Below are 5885 nucleotides of genomic sequence, written 5' to 3' on the forward strand. Positions count from 1 at the left end.
TCACTAAGTCAAATTATTAGGTGTGGAATTGGTACTCAATAGTATTTATATTAGGGGTGGAATTGGCTGTCAGTATTATTTAAAGGGCCTATGGAAATAAGCATGACCTGCAATAAGATAATAGGGGTGGAATTGGCTCTAAATATTATCGATTAGGTATAGAATTGTCTCTCAATATTATATGTGAAAGCGCTGGGGGTACCAAAATATACCACCAACTTTTTCTTAAGCAATCTGCATGGACAAACTCAACACAACTCCGAGAGAAAAAAAATCAACCAAGGAAAGTGCCTAGAGTTGTACCTCTCTCCCTCTCTCTTGTTGTTAGAACGTTTACAGAATTGAATCTGTGAACCTAACTACGAAGAGAGTTCTTGTACGGTACCAAATACCAATGTGCAAGGATCAATCAAGTTTTATCCAACTAACAAGGTGGCACATAGATACTGTGATTGCTCAATGCACAACCTGTGAAATTTCAATTATAAAGATAAACAAAATTGTGACGCCCCAACTCCTAAACCTGCTTAGTTATAGGATTATAACCTAATTGAAGCATCAAAACCATATTATCAATCTTAAGAACCATCTTCACATAAAGTGCTAACAACAAACCCAACACTCTCTGATACAGTATGTTTGAAAGTCTCTCATGTTATATAAATATATAAATGTGTTGTTTTACACAATAAAGAAAGAATACATATAATACAAATACACGACAACACTATATTCGGCAGAGCACTAAGCTACGAAAACTAATATCTTCGCACGCTTCACTCCTTCTGATTACTGAAACTTAAGTGGGAACAAGTGAGCACATCGTCCCAAAGGGTGCCCAAAGAAACATATAACTTCCAAGTAATCACTAACATGGTTCACAGTTCTAAGAACATAAATTGAAAAGAAGAGTAATGAATCTAAGCATTCAGCAATTCATGCAACAAGAAGCAAGTGTTATCCTAACCTCGTCAAACTCATTGGAGAAGAAGACGCGAGAAAAACCCTAAACAATAATAATAATATCATCCACACAAAGTTCCCATACAAACTATGGTGTAGAATATTACCATCAAGATCAGAAAGTTAGACAAACAAGTATAATATGCACACGAGTGATTTCCCAAAATAAAATAGTATATATAATAACGAAACGGGGAAGAAGCCGCCCTACTAGGTATTATTATAACGGGGAAGAAGACGCCCTACTATATATTATGTATATACTATCGAAATGGGGAAGAAGCCTCCCTCCTAATATATTGTAACGGGGAAGAAGCCACCCTACTAAGTAATATTAAAACGGGGAAGAAGCCATCGTACTTAACTTAGCAAAGAGCCGTGGGGAATCACAGACACTCCTTGCGGGGAAATCATACAACGTATATTACACGCACAATAAGGCACATACAAGCATTTACATAGATAGTACACAAACATGCCAAAAGTAATAAAGACTCATCATGATCGCATATGAAAAGGAACTTAATGATTACAAGAAGGTTACAGAGTTCCCACCTCTTTTGATGACAAGCCTTGCCTACCTCGAGATCCATAATCCATTGGTTCAATCTTTAGATCGATTGTTGTTAAAAACGACTAACTGTTAATCACACAAGCACTCTAAAGATTAGCCAAAAGGTTCATAACACAATCTCATACCATTCTCTAGTGATAAGCTAAGTGAACTATCTAATGGTTCTAAGCCCACTTATAGTTCCACACCTTATCATTATCTATATTTAGCACCAATAAAGGTTTACTAATTCAATTAGGTTGATTCTATAGTTCATTATATATGTCTTATGAATATCTACAACTTTGTAAAAGGGACCACAGACTAATTCAACCATAAGGTCCAATTCACTATTCAATAAATAAACTGACCCTAAGCCCAAGTCTGCTAAACCGGCCCATAAATTTAAATCCCGATCCAACATGGTCAACTAACAGTCAAACTGACGGTCATATGTCAAGTAACAGTCCACGTCCATAATCAAGGTCAAGTCCAGGTCAGAGGGTTAACTCGATCAAGGTCCACTGGGTCAAGTCTGGTCAAGACTGGTTAATGAGTCAACTCAGGGTTAGACTGATTCATCTCAGTCGGATATCCTAAGTCAGCCAAGGACAAAGTCAGACAACCAATCTGACTAGGATGACTAATAGGCCAAATGCCTAAGCCAAACTTCTAATGCATAATCATGGTGCAACGCAGCACACAACACAAATCAAAACCCTAATACAGACTTCATTCTTTTCTAAACAACAACATCTTTTACTAAACCAAACTTCAATCACAAAACATCTTATTACAACACTAACATGATCACTTCAACTAAACCTCAGTATCAGTTCAACATCAACTTCTTTATAGTTTCTAAACCTCCACCAGTTACAGTCCAATCTCTTCTTTACAGGTTTAATGATTCTTCAGATTCGTCACTACCACTTCCCATATCATCAACACCTACACTCCATACCCATAAACATAAATCCGCACCCGTTCTATTAAATTCAACTTCTTCTATTACCATGACACTATAACTTCATAATCAAAATCTCCATACTTGCAACTCCATTCTCAATTCAGCAGTATCACTAAGTTTAGCTCCAACACCTAACTATCTCACAACACACTATCTGAGATACAAACTCAAGATTTCTTACAGCAACACCAATTCAGTTGAACAGCACCACAACTATTGCTATCCTATCTAATAGACAACATCCAGTTCATCTTCATGCTTCAAAGCCAATTTACTTCATACAGGCCACTCCAAACCCATATGCACTAACAGTTCAACTGTAATTTCACCCCTAATAGTTGCAATCATAGATACATTAACAACACCATCTCTAGTACCAACTCCCACCTCCTCTGGACGGCCATTGCAACACCAGTCCACAAAACCATTCAAACACCACTAGATACCCGTTAAGTACAAATCACTTTACAATCACATATGTATCCTATTCTAAATCTAGTAAGTTAATCCAAACATCATCTCTTCTCTGCAGAACCTTAATTCATCAACCCAACTTCAATTCTTTAACCAATTCATCTTCTTCATCCGCAGATCCCAAAACAGACGCCCTAATATACAAGAACCCTAATTTTCTATGAAATCCAAAATTAAACCTCAAACAAAACTCTAACTCAAAATTTACAGAAGACCCATCTTTAATCTGACGACACAAAACAATTTCAAGAAAAGAAATCAATCAATTCAGAACCCTAAATAATCTTACCCTTTTTCTGCTTCTTTCAGAACTCCATCGCTAGCAGCATCAACACCTTCTCCCTCAAATCAACATGTTACTAAGCTTATTAAGAATCGATCATACTAATTCAACCTCAAACTTTTGGAACCGAGACCAACAGAGAGGAAGAAAGAAAGAACAAATAAGAAGATGAAAGAAGAAGGAACGAGAAAGATAAGAGAATAATGAATTCTCTTTCACTCGTTTGGGTGAAGATAAGGCCAACTGAAAATGTTAAAGGTACCCAGATATAGGATAAAGGAAACCAGGCGGTTTAGATGCAAAAATGATTATTTTTCCCTTCCCATTAATCTGGTAATATCTTCTAAGTCCGGTATCCGATTGACACGTTTGAGTAGTCTATCTCGCATAACTTTTCGAGACCTATCTAGTGATACCAGTTTCGCTTCTCAAATCATTATTAGATTAATTATTATTAATTAAAATATACGTTAATTAATCGAGTCATTAGCGGTTTAATCGTCTCTTGTTCATCTCTTGAACGGTAAAATAGCGTTAACGAGCTTGAGGGTCCTTACAAAAAATAATGCGAAAAAAGAAATAACACAGACACCAGAAATTTTGTTAACGAGGAAACCGCAAATGCAGAAAAACTCGGGACCTAGTCCAGATTGAATACCAAACTGTATTAAGCCGTTACTGACACTATCCTACTACCAATTAACTTCGGTCTGAAAAATAGTTGAGTCTGAACTCAGTCTCCCAATGATTCCGGTACAGTTGCGCTCATTATGCCTCTTGTATCCCAGTAGGACTCCGTGCAATTGATTCCCTTATACGGTCTCACACCAACTAAGAGTTGCTTCAACTCAGTTGAAGACTTTAAACCAAATCCGCCTCCCATAGATTAAGCCTATGATTGATTTCCTGATTTACAATTTAAACGGATGATCGGATAAAACGAAAGATCCAGGTGATGGAAATCGATGGCAACTTAGAAAAAAGTCTGGCTATCCTAAAAATCCGGACTTATGCAACCCGAAGTGCAGTCTATATTACTATTCACCTCACAAGTATAAAAATTGTGGAATCAACAAAGTATGAGACGAAGAGACTTTGTTGATTACTATCTATCTTGATTGATGGAGCAAGGTTGTACAAACAATCAAGATCGGGATACTCGAGTTATAAACATAAAAGATAACTGGACTTGGCTTCACAAATCCCAATGAAGTCTTTGTAGTTGTCACGTCCGCCAAAAATTCGGGGATTTGACCCAATGGATCAATTCCAACCCAACTAGCAAGACCGTATCCTTGAGGCATGACTATGGAACATGCTTTTTTTTTTTTGAAGAAATACTAATAAAACAAAATACAAAATAAACAAAGACAATATTACCTAATGTCTTTCCAAATTAAATTCCAAATAAAGAGGTTTCAAATAATAATCACTAATGATGTTCCAAAATTTATAAAGCTAAAAATGTCTCTTATTAAAATACTTGAAAACTCCAAAATAATAAAAATGATAATCAATTGAAAATACCTATTATCCCCGTGATATCATATAGTAGTGTCTTGCGAGAATACCAACATCTGAGTACTATGTCGTAAGCTTCCAAGTCCGTTTACTGCGCTAACTGCTCCTCAAACTCCGTGGGGAGAGGAAAATGAATTTGGGGTAAGCAGCCGTAGCTCAGTAGGAATTTTAAAAAATAATATAGTTCATCGAAAGTTAAACCATGCAGCGAATAAAATAATAAAACCCATGCAAGTCAAAATCTTCTGAAATTACTTAGTCACTTTACTCACATAAGAGCGTCCACAATGGACGACTAAACCCAAATATAGTGTCCAGTTGATAGGCGTAGTGGGACACCATCAATCAAAATTTGATCAAAGACTAAAATCCAGATCAAATTTGGTCTGCGACCAAGACCAAACTCAAATATAGTCGGGCGTTTATATAGTCCACGCCCCATAACCAGCGGACGTATAGTCCACGTCCCACCCCAGGCGGACGTATAGTCCACGCTCCACACCAGGCGAACGTATAATGCACGCCCGTCTTTTTTTTTTTTTTTCTTTTGTGTGGGGCGGGCTTAATACCTCCGCCCCACTCTTTACAAACTTCAAATGCATGGGGCGGGCATAATACCTCCGCCCCACTTTTTTTCTTTTTTCTTTTTTTTTTTCTACACCAGGCGAACGTATACTCCCCGTCCACACCAGGCGTTGGTATATTCTACGCCCCACACCAGGCGTTGGTATAATATCCGTCTGACCAAATTTAGTTTTTACACCGTAGGGTCACACACCAAATTAAACCCAAAATTTGGTCTTTTTTTTCCTCTTTGGTCTTTGGTTATACTCGCACCACTGCAGTTGCTCTAAGCCAACCTATAATTGTAGGTTCCTAATCTAGTGTCAGAGTTATTCCGGTAACAAACCATATTTTCTTCCGAACAGTCTTCTCAGGATTGCCACCAGTGATGTGATGCCATAAAAGCCTGACATTTCAACAGTAATAGAGATTATGTATCCAAAATTTATTTTCTTACCAGTACACTTAATTCCTGTACAAAATTCAAACATGCCCGTAATCCGATAAAATCAACCAATGCATTTATATGTAATATTTAATATTCATAGTAACCGATA

The 5885-nt window shown here is 37.1% G+C and overlaps 1 long non-coding RNA gene across 1 annotated transcript; it reads right to left on the reverse strand.

Annotated features, from left to right (window-relative positions):
* Positions 1-636: 636 nt before the first annotated feature.
* LOC113276106 lies at positions 637-3495 on the reverse strand. Its single transcript, XR_003323976.1, has 2 exons — positions 3250-3495; positions 637-1603 (listed from the first exon to the last, which is right to left on the reverse strand). It is a non-coding gene; the product is annotated as an uncharacterized LOC113276106 (long non-coding RNA).
* Between the last annotated feature and the right edge of the window lie 2390 nt (positions 3496-5885).

This window comes from Papaver somniferum, chromosome 4 (genome assembly GCF_003573695.1).
Source record: "Papaver somniferum cultivar HN1 chromosome 4, ASM357369v1, whole genome shotgun sequence".
Taxonomy (NCBI): Eukaryota; Viridiplantae; Streptophyta; class Magnoliopsida; order Ranunculales; family Papaveraceae; genus Papaver; species Papaver somniferum.